Source organism: Saccostrea cucullata, unplaced genomic scaffold (assembly GCF_032062105.1).
Source record: "Saccostrea cucullata isolate Sc308-1 unplaced genomic scaffold, CSIRO_AGI_Scuc_v1 ctg11253, whole genome shotgun sequence".
Taxonomy (NCBI): domain Eukaryota; kingdom Metazoa; phylum Mollusca; class Bivalvia; order Ostreida; family Ostreidae; genus Saccostrea; species Saccostrea cuccullata.
In genome coordinates, this window is record NW_026923371.1 from 2,282 (window position 1) to 18,028 (window position 15,747).

At 32.3% G+C, this 15,747-nt stretch overlaps 1 long non-coding RNA gene across 1 annotated transcript; it reads right to left on the reverse strand.

Annotated features, from left to right (window-relative positions):
- Positions 1–2,873: 2,873 nt before the first annotated feature.
- LOC134263871 (uncharacterized) lies at positions 2,874–13,525 on the reverse strand. Its single transcript, XR_009991368.1, has 4 exons — positions 13,488–13,525; positions 8,964–9,048; positions 7,788–8,007; positions 2,874–2,946 (listed from the first exon to the last, which is right to left on the reverse strand). It is a non-coding gene; the product is annotated as an uncharacterized LOC134263871 (long non-coding RNA).
- Positions 13,526–15,747: the final 2,222 nt, after the last annotated feature.

Below are 15,747 nucleotides of genomic sequence, written 5' to 3' on the forward strand. Positions count from 1 at the left end.
TATGTTTCATATTATTCTGTTCCATCTTGATTTTGGTGTGAACAATGTAAGCCATCTTTATCTCTCATGTTTCTTGTGAATTTCACAGATCATATTCCATCATTTTTTATACGAATCATTTGTAAAATAAAAAAAACAAAACATTATGAATAATTTGTTTTATTTCTTATCTTATGCTTTAAAATATAACTTAACTATTTTAAACGTTATTTGTTTATGTCAGAAGGAATTCAGTTCAATCGATTTTATGGTTTCAACTTGTATTCTGTTTATATCCTTTAGGTTTTGTTGTTCTGTTACTGTTATCATGATGACCTTTATCGAAGTTTTCACTAAAATGCAAAACATTAAAGATTTTTATAGATAAACATCCATCGAATCATTATGTGGAATCTCATACAAGACATTTACATATATTTGACTTTTTTGTCTTAAAAAGTATTTAAAAAAAAAACAAATTACTTTATCATTTCATTGAAATTCCATAATTCCGGACAATATTCAAACACTGTCATTAATCTTTAGTAATTCGAACATATACACCGTATTTAATTCATTATATATTTTTCTTTTTTATTAATCATGTCAAACAGCAGAAGTTGATAATAAAATAAAACTTTAATTCTGAAATTCTAACAAAATCAAAGAATGAATTATATATGGATGTATTAAAAGCAATATAAATACTTTATCTGCATTTAGATACAATTATGTTTTTTACTTACACCTGTCAGTGTAAAGAGCCTATCCTTAAATTATCGAACACATAAAAGAAAAAGCCTACTTAAATTACGAGAGAGAGAGAGAAGAAGAGAGAGATAGAGTTATATAATATATCCAAATATAGTTAATGACAAACTTTCAAATACTTTTCAAACAACTTTGTCATTTCTTTCACATTCACATTCTCTGTCTCTATTGGATGTCTTTTTTTACTTCCATCGACTCTCTCTTTGACTGAAAGTATGTATTTTACCCATGTAAAATCATTTGAACAGGATTTATTGATTTCTAAGTAATTTACAATTTCAATGTCTTTGTCCGATATAAAATGATAAAAGAAAAATACTTTATTGTTACATAAATGTATTGGTCATCGATAGGCGTTGTTAAAAAATCACATATGGGGCGGGACAAATAAAGAGAGAAGCGGGGCCTGTAGCAAGTGAATTCGCGGAGTCAAGAAAATGTAAATATAAGTAATAACCGTTTTTAGTTTCATGACGATGATCAATCGATTAGCTCGTGTTATAGTCTTTGGTGATTGTGCAAATTATCACGTAATTAAGCCTCTCGATTGATCATATCATGAAACTCAAAAAATGAGACGCATTCCCTGAACACATATTGAACTAGAGGTACTGTGAGCAATGAGCTCACTAAATGATACCCGGCCTCCCATATGAATATAATGGCAGTGTCCATATTTTGCTGTGGGACATCCAAAATATGTGTCGGATCAAAAAGTAAAATACGATGTCACAATGGATATATGTAATAAAGATACTGTGAAAGTTTCATCAAATTTCATCTAGTGGTATTAGAGGAGTTGCGGAAAAGAGATGGGTACCCCAAAGCGCATATATGCGCCCGGCAGCAACGAAGTTCGAAAAAAGCTATTTTTAGCATACAGGTCACAGTCAAAGTCACAGTCATTGACCTTGGTGCCAATACTTAATTAGTGGAGTTTGCACACCAAATATGCAGCCGCTACCTTCTAAGGTTCAAAAGTTATGGCGAAGGTACGATAAAACTTTTTTTAGCATATAGATCACAAAGTCATTGACTTTGGTGTCATTTGAAAGAACTTAATTAGTGAAGTATGCATACCAAATACGAAGTCTCTTTTTCTGATAGTTCAAAAGTAATGGTGAAGGTTCAAAAAAGCTATTTTTAGCATATAGGATACAATCAAGGTCACAAGGTCATTGACCTTGGTGTCATTTGAAACAGCTTAATTAGTGGAGTATGCATCCTAAACAGGAAGTCTCTATCTTTCATGGTTTAAAAGATCTGGCGAAGGTTAAAGTGTGCAGACAAAAAAAATATTTTTTTTTTTTTGCAAATGGGTCACAGTCCAGGTCACAAGATCACTGAACTTTGTGCCATTTGAAAGAGCTTAATTAGTGGAGTATGCTAAAAAAGAAATCGTTATGTAAATGTAACCTAGAACCATTTTACTGAAAACAAATTTCGGTTTTATGTAATTTTTTTAACAAAAGCACACAGTTGTTCAAATAAATGATATAAAGTGTACATTGTTCTGTTCTTACCCATTGCCCTTCGCCTACGCCAAATGAATGTAACTGAGACAATTATCAAAATTATCAGTATAAGAGGAATAACAGCTACGATAATTATAATAGTTGAGCCACTTGAATGCACGTTCTCATCTGACCTACAATCATAAATATTTACAAATTGTATATTTATGAGATGCGACACTTATTATTTACATGAATTATCAATTTTATGCTCTCGATTATAAATATCACATATTTTTTGTCAAAGTTACTGTAGCTGCTTTTAATAAGCCTTAACATTCTTGTAAACTAGAAATATTCAAAGATGTGTTATGTGGAACATTTTTGTATTTTCTCTAGTTGTTTGTTTTAAACAATGAAGTTCTTCCAAGGTTCATCAAATTACTCGCTTCGAGTTGAGTTTTCAGTGGAGCCCAATGCATCTTTTCTATGTAATACTTTGTCATAGCATGCATCATCTTCAAATAAAAGTAAGGAAAAACAATTACAATCAACTTCCTATAAAGCACTTTATTTAAAACTAATTCTAAATCATCAAAAATGTATGAAATTCGGATAAAAAAGAACCTACATTTGTAAGCATCTGTGGAATTGTATATCCGTGGACACGGCGGGTTGAAGTCAGTGCATTCAAGATTATTGATTATTTTAGCATCAGCATCGCTATAATCAGCACAGTATCCTACAAAATAAGACGATGAAATTTATTTTATCTTCAAATAATACAGATAATGAATATTGCAGATTATTGATTGATTGATATATGTTATTTAACGTCCCTCTCGAAAATCTGTCACTTACGAGGGGCATTTTAAAGTTCTGACGACTGTTTAATAAAAAATTAACCGTTTCACATCAGAATATAGAATGTTGAGCATATTGAAAAGTCGCGTTTTTATCCACATGAGACGATCGTAAAAGTGCTGTCAAAGACTTATTTGAAAAAAAAATATATTTCAAAGAAAATTTTAATTTGCAAAGAGATAGAGTAGGACTATGGTACAGTTTATCAGTAATTCCATATTTCATTGTATGGTTTCTTTACTAGCACGGCTTTTATCCAATTATGCTATCATCGACATTCATTTAAGATTTTTATTTACATTATATGGCTAAATTTTTGGTCTTTTATATAGCTCTCAATTGTATGAATAAAACATGTTCTGTATAAAACTGAAGTATTTTAATGCAGTTTTCAACAAATGTATTTTGAGTAACATGACACTTACCATTTACGAAAAAAATGTACAAAAGTCTTGCCCCTAACTTGTTTCTATGCATATTTTTTAAATATTATTTCAACTTCGGCGCCCAAAAACTCACTACTGCTTTTGACTTTGACTCCAAAAAAAAAAAAGATTTTAAGTTACACAGACATGTAAAATCTTATTTATTTTTCATGCATTAAAATTTGCGTGTATATGGAGGTACGTGGAGTAACAACTGATTCGGTGCCATTTTGGATTTTACGAGAAAATATGGGGCACACAAAACTTAACTTCTCTTGAGCTTTCATCGATCCCACAAATTTGGTTAAAAGACATGACGAAATTATGTCATCAAATTTTGTAATTCGATCGCCTAACTTTCTTTGTCAACTTTGTCTTTTTTTTCACAGTTATGTCTCTAGTCTTTTACGCAATAGTTTGAGCGAAATTCGATAAAACCGTGCTAATTTGACACTCGCTCAAACCATTTTAGAAGGAGATCTCCGAAATAGAACACCGTATGATAGATTGTTGTCTATGTAAACATTCCACCAACTGGCTTTTGCGTCCGTTAGCTTGCGTCGGAGTAATGAGCAAAAGTTGTCTTTACAAAATTTGAATTTGATCAAATTGTGTCTTTTGTTACGTCATTTAGAGAGGTAAACATGCAAAAGTCTTACGTCATTTTCGAAGTTATTACGTCATTAAAACTAGAATGTGACGTCACAATATGTGTATATTTTTCTTATCTTTCCAATGATATCAAAGTCAATAATTTCCGTGAAACGCGTAATTCTTTATTAAACAGTTGCCAGAACTATTGAAATGCCCCTCTTATATGGAAACGCAACCACTTGCCGGTGGAGAGCTACAAATTTTGTCCTAAACTCGACACTCGGGGCCATTGAGCAGTTAGGGATCTTTTTCGTGTCAGCACCTTCTGCGACCCGGGGCCATGGTTTATATGGTCTCATCCGAAGGACGGGTCTCCACGTACCACATTGGGATTTGAACCCCGCGACGTAAGGATCGACTGTACACCTTACTTCGCCACTCTAGAGCAGACGCTGTAACCACTGCGCCACACGAGCTACTATTGCAGATTATAACATAGACCTAAATGTTCATAAACCCTTTTCTCACTCATATAAAATGTTGCTTGAATCTTTATGAGTTTTCAAAAGAAATGTATTTTATAAGTAAAATACAAAAATTATAGCATAGCTTCCGGGCAAAATTGTACAAAAAACAGATATTTATGTCATCAAGAGTTATCTCTCTTATCAGAGTGAACATTAAATTTAATGCATATGCATAGGTATGTTGCCACACAACCATCAAAAACGAAAAGGCTATTGAAAGACTTAATTTTAATCAGACTGGTATTTTCCGTGAAAGAGCTTGGATCGCACAACTAGAAATGATAACGTTGGTATGTAACTGCATTGTAACAAAATTCTACATTCATCAATAAATGATTTTCATCCCTAATAGGACCAAATTCTCTACCCTGAAATGTGTGTCCGATACACAATACTCTGATATTAAATTAAAGCATTTTATGGTAGAATAGGATTGCCCGCAAGAAAGTTTAAAGAATTAAATTGATTAAGCAGTAGTTAATTAACAAAAAATTTCATTGAAGTATAAATTTTTGAATTTTAAATAAAATAATTTTAAATGAAAAATCAAATATGAAGATCAATAAATACTGTGGTGGAAAGATGCATTGAAATTTTACAAATAGAATGACAATTGAAAACAAATTTTTCAGCGGATAAAATTTTTTAAATAGATTTTTTATTTATTAAAAATAGAGGGAGATAACTCTTAGCAAAATTCAAGGTCATAAATTAGGACACATCCTACTCTTACATGATTATAGTAATAAATGAGAATTATATCTAAATGAACTGAGTATTCAACACTTACATATCTGTTATGTATTCAATTTCCTTAAAACTGTTTCTAAAATGGATTGAATATCTTAACCTTTGAGGTCTTAAATCAGGCTAAGTGTATTATATCAATTAAAAATTCAAAAATCTATATTAAAAAGAAACACTGGTGAAATTTTTTCTGGAAATAATTTATTTGACGAACTTGTGTTCATGTGAAATATTGCAAAGATTGATTGATTAATTGCATGTTGTTATACGTCCAATTCGAAAAATTTTCACTCACATCGATACGTCACTATATACCGATAAAGGGTTTTAAATTTTGACCTTTCCTCGGCATTCAGGGCCATTAAACATTAAGGGATCTTTATCGTGCCAGTATCCACCGTCACATGGGGCTTCGTTTTTTGAGGTGTCATCCGAATGACCCTTGACTTTCACTTCATATTGCCGACCGCTTGGCAAATTATTGGGTGAGATATATTTTTAAGGTGTTTCAGATATAGGTGACTCTCGGTCGGAATCGAACCCAAGACCTCCCGTATAGAGAGCGAGCGCTTTACGTTATGGCAATAATGTCGAGGAAACACTCCATCTAAATTCTATATGACTTACTGAGAGACGTCAATCTGCTAAACAGTGCATGTGATAAAAAGAATTAGAAACTTCGACCCCATATGAAATATCAAATATTTCCTCCAATCGTAAATAAAATTTAGGAAGTGAACAAGCAAATTAAAAGAATTATGGCCCCTCGCTTTGGGTGTCTTTATGGATGAGATGGCATACTGTAAACCAACTTTTATTCGCGTGCGAGAAATTTTCGCGAAGTTCGCGACAGCCTCTTCATCGCGAATATTTCTCGCCGCGAACCAGTCCTTAATATCTCTTTGTCTATTAACAACTGATTAAAAAAAGCTTGATCGCGAAAATTAATCGTCGCAAACTAGTTTAACCTCGGTAAATCGCGAAATAAAGTCGTCGCGAATAAAAGTTGGTTTACAGTATTGTGTCAAATATGAACGCCCTATCATATGTCATTTGGAAATTATCGCCGAAGTTGAATTTTTTACGGTCAATCGTGTAGGTCAAGGGGTAAAAAATCATAACATGCTCGGAAATATCTTGTCACAGGTAATGCACATGTGAAATACGCAAACCATCTATTCTCAATCAAAAGTTTTAAGCAAAAATTAACAATTTGGAAAAGTAGGTCAAACTTCAAAACAAAGTCGCGAGATCAAAAAATCATAGTGTATTTAGAAAGGGATTGTCACAGGCAATATACATATTTAATATGAAAGCCATATCTCTTCTCATTCAGAATTCACGACCAAGGTTAAGGTTTTTGATAGTAGGTCAAATTTCAAGGTTCCAAGGTCAAAAATCATATTGTTTTTAGGAAGGTCTTGTCACAGGTAATACACATTTTAATATGAAAGCCTCATCTCTTCTCATTCCAAAGTTATGGCCAATTCAAAGTAATGTTAAAATTTTTTAAATGTAGGTCAAACTTGAAGATCAAGTTTGCGGCGTCAAAAATTATAGTGTATATACATGTCGAAGGCCTTGTCACAGGTAATATGCATGTGTAATATGAAAATGCTATCTCTTCTCATTCAAAAGATAAAAATAAAGTTAAAGATTTTGAGTAGTCAAGTGGGTCAAACTTCAAGGTCAAGGCCACGAGGTTAAAAATCATAATGAATTTATCTCCCAACACACTGGACACCTGATGTTAGATTTTTACAGCTTTTTACAAACTTTGCAATTTGTGTCTAAAAATCTGAAATAATTTGAGGTAAATATAGTACTTACATTTCCCCTAACCCTAACCCTTACCCTAGGTCTTACAGCTTAACTCTAAGCCTAACCCTAACCCTTACCCCAACCCTAGCCTAACCCTATAAAGCTAACCCTAAAGCTAGGGCTAGGGTTAGGGTTAAGATTCGGGTAAGAGTTAGGGCTAGGGTTAGGATATAAATTAGGGTTAGGCTGTAAGTGTGAGGGTTAGGGCTAGGGTAAGGGTCTCGTAAGGTCTTGGCACAGGTAATACACATCTCTAATATGAAAATCTTTACACTTCTCATTCAAAAGTGACAAAAATTTTCGAAGTAATGTTTACTTTTTTAAACAGGTCAAACTTCATGGTCACGGGGTAAAAAATCAAAGTGTATTTAGAAAGGTCTTGTCACAGGTAATATATATATATAAAAATGAAAGTCCTATCTCTTCTTATTCAAAATATATGACCAAGGTTAAAGTTTTTGTGACATACGGACTGACTGACAGACGGACAGACGAATGAGATTTAATGTCTCCACGCTTTCGTGAAAGCGGGGGACAATAATAGTAAAGCATTGACTTTTTTCCCTCGCAATTACTGTGACATGAAAAATATTAAAAAGGTTTACCTAACATTTGCAAAGATGGAACACATACTTCCACAGTTGCATTCCTCGACGTATCTATCACACAATGGTACGCGAAAGCTTTGTCTGTATTATGTTGAACTATGTCGCAATTCTTCTTGTTTGCAGCTTTCTGCCACTCGTGTGCAGTTCTAGGACAGTCTTCAACTTCTGTCAATGTTTCCAGTGAATCTGGGTATTGGCCTTTATTTATCAACGACACCTACGTTATAAATTAAGTGAATGAATAAATGTTAAACATGTAAATACTAGGGCTCATTAAGGGGAAAAACGAATTTAATATACTGTATGTAGAACTACTTCATACATAAAACCATGTAGTACATTGTCAAATATAAGTAAAAGCTCCTTTTGTTTGTCATAATTACAAAATGAAAATAAGGAACAGTGATCGATCTTGAAAAATCTATATACAATACAAATATGTGAAGAGGACTTAAAACACGGACGCCTGAAAATGCCAGAGATAGGATCAGGTGGGAACACTTCTAGTATATGCGATCGACAAAATCGAAAAATAAGCCACAAATTGAGAAATTGACCCAAAATTCATGTTCCTTGTGAAAAAAATGGGTTTTAAAAAACTGCTTTTTAAACACATTTTTTAAAATGAGAATTAAAAGATTTCATAAAATAACCTACTTTTTTAGGAAGAATAACTCCATCTTGCGTTGTTTAGGAATGTGATCAAATGATCAATTTTTGACGTAATTTCATAAATATGCATGAGATGCGTCACTTGTGTTTTGACGTAATGATTATATACCCGATAGGATTCAAAGTGGAATGCTATTAAAATTGCGAGATATTAGTTTTAAAATTTCATCACTTATATATTGATATGGAGATCTTCTTCTAAAGGAGACCTATATAGTCTAAAAAGAAAACAACCATCACGTCCTCTTAAATCAAAGACAAGAAACAATATGAAATATGACAGACGAAATAATTTGTTTTATCTGCTATTAAATTCAATACAACTACAATAGAATTAAATTTGATTCACATATTAGACGTGATTCACATATTAGAGGTGAAACCTGATTCTAATTACATATTGTCCTTTCAAATGGAATCTAAAGTAATTTCCTATTTTAGCATCATATCTTTTAATGCTCTTCAATGTTCTGTGTCAATAAAATGTGCTTTTTTCCTTACCACTTGTATAGGCACAATCAACACTATGCACACTGAAAAATGCATATGCATCTTTTATCTTTTCTGTAATATATTTTAGATAACTCTACAAAGAAATTCAAATAAATATACAAAAGTCAAACATTTCAAATTCTTGTGTTACGGTGATAATCTATTTTGCTAAGGTAAAAAATTTAAAAAAAAGCCGTTAGACAAAAAATGTGGAAATTGAAAGATAATCATTACCTAACCGTTTATAAAATGAAAATTCAACGTTTTGGGAAAGTTTTGTTTATGCTTTAAAAGTCATTTTAAGTTTATGTATGAACTTAAGCGCCATACATGTATTGACCTCTTATGACCTCCTCCCCGCAACCCTTTACCCCGCACTGAAAATTCATCTTTGAATATGGGAACTAGCTGCTTTAAATCAACTGCTTTTATCCAGGAACAAAATCAACTTATTTTATTTAAAAGTGAGACATGAAGAGTTTGTGAAAACTTTTTTTTTGTTGATATTTTAAGTTTTTTTCTAAATTTTGATCTGCAATAACGGTAGCTCAGTCCATAGAGAACTCGCTTCGTGATCGGTTCGAATGTCACCTTCAAATGATCTAAAGGGATAAAGAGATCATTCTACAAGCAATTTGCGCTTTTAAGGTAGGATTCTTCTCTTGTGTCTGACTAGATGAAACATTCAAAGTATATTTGCTTATATGTATTATATATTTAGGTGTAAGAGATTTAAAAGACCATATTTTTCTTTCCTCATCACAATTATACAACTTTTAATAGAAATGGTAAACTGCATTTGAAAACTAGCAGGGACTATATTTTTGGCGGAATGGTGGGTGTATGAAAATACCTTCTTTTCTGGCTCTCAAAATTATTATTGAACATTGAATTTAGTTATAATTTTTACGCAATCAAAGACTAGACGAAATTTTCAAATGTACGTTAAATTAATAATAAGGGACTAAAATTTCAAAATATATCAAATAAATAAGATTTTTCACACATGCTAGAACTTTGTTAGCTTTTAAATACTTCAAATGTAAGCACAGATTTGAGCCAAAAATCCGTAAAAAGTGTTGTTTTTCTCTTAGTAAACGATCAAAATTTTTAGTTTTTGTATCATTTTGTACCTTTATGTGATAACTTTACTATATGTGAAAATTGGAAAAAGTTAAATATAGGAAGCATATAAAAATGACTAATAAATCCTAAAAATGTAAGAAAAGTAGAGGAAATTCGGATTAGCAAATATCCATTCGATTTCAATTATCCATGTAAATTTGGTAATATCATCAAATAGGCCCTATATGGTAGTATCTTTTTATGCAAAAAGAAAAACATTCAATCTTTTGAATTACAAGTAGGGATCGCATTATTGGAAACAGTAATTTTTTTTATTCCTAATGTCCAGGGAAAAGGTAATGACCTTGACCTGACCTTGCCTCTAATATTAAACGGTCAAATTTAATTTCACTGATACCATCACTTAGTAATATTTTCCTCTTGATTCTGTGAAAATTTCATTATTTTTTAAATACAAGAAATGTGAGAAGAATCCTACCTTAAGTGACCTTTAAAGAATTCTTATACTCAATGATGCTGAATGCAAGGTAAAGTTTTAATTTGAAAACCGGTCTCTATATGAGCGAAAAAATCGAAAACGAGACCATACAAAATGTCAAATTATCGCATCATAGTACAAAGTAATTGAAGCAATTTGATTTCATGTGCTATTGCTAATTGATGAATAAACCCGTTCATTTAAATATCATCGTAACGGTTAAGTTCAGAATATGAACCATAATATGCTTGATCCCGCAGTGCTATAAGTAGAATAGGATTCACGTATGTTTCACTTTCTAAGAATAATTTTGTTGCATTCCAAAGCAACAATAAACGAATGAAGTTCGCCCTTAAGGGAAGTGTTCCGAATGAAAATCTTACGTAAGTAATAAAAATGTAAGTTACCATGTACTGGATAAAACGCTCAAAATAATGCTCATCAGCACTTTATTTGTTTTGAAAGATTTATATGAAGCTGTCAGTACAAAATAATGCAGGGCGGAATGTGTAAGCAAATAATAAAAAAAATATGCTGGATGCTTCCTATGGAATCAAATGTGGTTTGCTTGAGCTCTCAACAAAACTTGCTTTAAATGAATATTAAAATGAACATCATCTATAATATACAATTGTACATGAAACAGTGTTCACAAGAATGACATGAACTGCAAAGAGAATCAACAAAAGTTTTTTTTTTTTTTTTTTTTTAAATAGTTTTCTCTCTTATTAATACATGTACACTCACAAGAAGTGAATTTTTTTCTGAGCTGCGTTTTTCATGAAACATCACTTTTCAAAATGTTAACTCTATGTTATATTGTCAAGTATACCTACATTTCTTTAATGTCATACATGTATATCACCTTCTCACACATATATTATAATGCTAAACTTTCAATATCATATATCAAAATTAATGAAACATACTGAAATATTGTTTATTTTTTACATGAGAGATTTTTATCAAAGATAATTTGATAAAACATTTTAACTCTTCCAAAAAGCAAATTATCATATATGTAAATGATATGCCTTGAATAAAACTTGTAAGCATTCTAATTCAAAGAAAAGTTGAAAAAAGGCCACTTTCTTCTGATTGCACACACAAGTACTCTGAAGTTGACATCAAAGAGATGCGTAAGTTTCTGATTGACAATATCTATGTGGTTTTTGAAGAACAGGTCCTCCAATAATCTATTGGAATTCCCATTGGTACCATTTGTGTTCCGTTATTAGCAGACCTATTTTTATATTTATATGAAGCAGAATTTGTGCAAAATCTTATACGTGAAAAGAAGAAAACACTTGCTGTGGCCTTTAACTCGACATTTAGATATATCGACGACGCATCGTCGATTAACAATGGTAATTTCCTTTTCTTCGTTGATACGATATATCCTGGTGAGCTTGAGAACAAAGATACCACAGAATCTGACACATCTGTTTCATACTTGGATATTCTACTTGAAAAAGACGTTAATGGTAATCTAACAACCAAGCTCTATGATAAACGTGATGACTTTAACTTTTCTATCATCAACTTCCCTTACTTATGCAGCATATACCTTCAACACCTGCATACGGAGTGTATATATCTCAGTTGATTCGATACACAAGAGCATGTTCTACGTATGAACTATTTATAAAAATTGGCAAATTATTGACAAGCAAGTTGATGAAACAGGAATATCAACAGCCTCACTTAAAGTCATCATTTCGAAAGTTCTATGGTCGATACAATGACCTTGTCAGCAAATAAAAGAGATAAGCCCACGAATGGTAAAAAAATGCCTCACCTAAAAAAATAATGAAATCTTGATAACAGATATTGTAGACTTCAAGCTTTATGGAACCTTTTTTTTTCTTTTTTTTTTTTTTTGATATATATTTTACTTTTTCTTAAACAGAGTTTAGTATGGCATTGTTTTACTAGAAAACTGCGAAAGTGACGTCATAATTTGTATAACGTAACGTGAAGTCATATAGGACAAAAAATTATCATGTGATTGTAAAAACATAAATGACTTGATACAGAATAATTAAATACCAAGTAGGACATTATCAGTTTAATAATAGAAAACCAAGTACATGACAAGTCATATTTTGTGCGATCCTAACAATGCCCAATAACAATGCTTTTGAAAGTCAGTTGGTAGAGGTAAAGGGGTTGGGGATGGGAAACCTCCAAAAAAATTACATACAGCAACAATCCCCTGATAAACTGCACCCACATAGACCGGTAATTACCATGCTATATCTTTGATTTTACTTATTCACTAAATACATCAAAAGAAACATTTCTTTCTTTTTTGCATATTTATAAAATAGTAATTACCGGCCCCTGCACCTACTCAAAAAATCCTATTTCTTTTTTTTTGGGGGGGGGGGGGGGGTTCCTCTAACTTTCCTTTAAGAATTTTTTGGTTATTTATCAATGAGTCAAATGCTGACTGACGTTTTTCATACTAATTGTTAGTCCATTATTTATACACTGAATTGAAGACGGTTTTTACCGTTATTTACCGATCATGACAAGGAGCACACGGCGGGTGTGACCAGTCAGCAAGGGATGCTCACTCCTCCATAGAACCTGATCCCACCTCTGATGTTTAAGAGGTCGTGTTTACTCTGCTCCTATTTTGTATTGTTTATTGATTTTGATATTGAATACTGTTCGTTATCTCCATATCCTTCTTTAGGAAGTTTTAAAAATGATTCAAATCGACAACAATGCAACATGTAGACCCCTGAACAAAAAGATGGAATTTATTCATCTTTCATTTTGTTTGTGAAGATAATTTATATTCGGCAAATAACAAACTGAACATCCAAGTTTCGGTTTGATATCTTATAATGAATGATTTAGTAAAAATAATCATTTACCATAGTTAAGAAGACTATCTGAGATTTTCTCACATGGACAAAAGACAGCTGATTTTTATTGCAAAAAGTTTCTGAAACACTTACAGTTCATGATTTTCCTAGGTATCCCCTTTACACTTTTTAGTTGCATTCAGTCAGAGGCACTCACCTTTTATCAGTTATTTAAAAACTCGTGATATGTTTTTGATAACATTTTGCAAACAAATGACATCGAATCAAAGTAGAGAATTGTATCTAAAACATTCTACGCAGAAATTTTGATAACTTAGAATAGTAATTAAACTATCTTGGAACACATTTTTTAATCCAAAGACTAGTTCCGTTAATTTCCTTTGTATACTGCCGTATAGAACTTAATGACGGGGTATTATGTTAATGTACAGATAATTATTTGATATCGCTTAAAGCATGCATACATAATATACAAAACTATGCAAAATAAAGTCGATATAATTTAGTATTATACTCAATCTCCTTTTACGCTGTAAGAACTCAAGCTATTCATTTATTTATTTTATTAACTATACATCGGTCTCATATATTTCCTCAAAACACATATTCCATTAAAATAAACGGTAAGGATATAGTCTGCGATTTACACTTTATGTAGGAATAAATCATTTCAGATGTGGTTCCTAAAAAACCAAAAGAAACTTTTAGAACATTTGAAAATTTTTTATACCAAGACCAACAACACAAAAACTTATCCGATACAGCCTGAACTCGTAAATTGACTTTACCTGTCATTGGTAACTTGCAAAAGTATTTTGTTCAAATAACTATCTTATAGTACACACGGGTACTCTGAAATATATATGAAAAAGATGCTCGAGTTTCTGAATGACAATGTCTATATCCATTTATGTGGTTTTTGGAGACAGGTATTCTAACAATCTATTTGAATTCCGTTGAGTACCTATTGCGCCCTGTAATTAGCAGACCTATTTTTGTATTCATATCAAACCGAGTTTGTTCAAATCTTGTACATAAAAAGAAGGAAACACTTGCTGTAGCTTTGAACTTGACATAAAGATATATAGATGCATTCATTCTTATTCCGAAACGATATATCCTGATTAGCTTGAAAAAATATGCCACAGACTCAGACACATCTGTTTCAAAATTAAATTGGATATTTTAGTAGAAAAAGACGTTAAGGGTTATATAACATCAAAGCTTCATGAAAAACGTCTTTCTGTCGTCAATTTCTTTCTGTCGTCAATTTCCCTTATTTAGCAAAATACCTTTGTCACCTGCATACGCAGTTTACATCTCTTAGTTGATTCGATACGCAAGATCATGTTCTACGTATGAACAATTTCTAAAACGAGGTAAATTATTGACAAACAAGTTGATGAAACACTAATATCAGCAGTGTCGTTTACAATCATCAATTTGAAAGTTCTTTGGTCGATACGATGACCTTGTCAGCATAAACAATTTATCATTAAATCAAATGCTGACTGACGTTTTTCATACCAAGTTTTAGGCCATTATATACACACTGAATTGTCGATGGATTTTGCCGTTATTTCCCTATCATGAGAAGGAGTACAGGCCGTGTGTGTCCGGTCGGCAGGGGCTGCTTACTCCTCCATGACAACTGATCCCAACCTCTGATTTTTTGGAGGTGTATGTTTAACCTGCTCCAGTCTTGTATTGCTTAATAAACTTTGTAGCTGGAATACCGTTTGTTATCTCCATATATTCAGTTTAGTTACTTCTCGCAAAATACTAATTACAAAGCTAAATTTGAGTCTCCGTTAGAATTCCATTCCCACTCACTCGTCTCTCACTCTGACGTGAATGAATATTTTCAGTCTGAGGTACTTCGGCGCTGTTGTTCCCTATCGGACGTTTTCTCGAAAGTTTTCTTTTGATGACCATTTGTAGTATGGTGACTATTATCAAGAATGCAACTGCTATCAGAATAGCAACAAAGAGATTGGAGGATTTTTTGATATTGGAAGGAACATGTTTTTTATTTCTTGGCGTTGTTTCCTGCCTTTCTGTCGAAAAAGCTGAATTTTCTTCTGAACTAATATTGTACTTAGCTGTCTTTGTAATCGAATCCCCGTCATCTGTATTTTCTGTAAATCGTTTGAAAAAGAAAAAGGTTTCCAAAATTAGTACTTTTCGTAATCTTTTTATTAGTTTCCTACCGGTGAAACTGGAGGGGACGATAGGTTTCCTCTGCGTCCGTCTGTCCGTTCGTCCGTCTGTCCCCGTCTATCTGTCAAACTGTCCGACTTGGTTTTCCTCACTTTTTTCCTAAACGCTTGCAGATATTGAGCTGAATTTTGGTATGTGAATGTATCTTGATGAGTTACAGATTAAGTTTGAA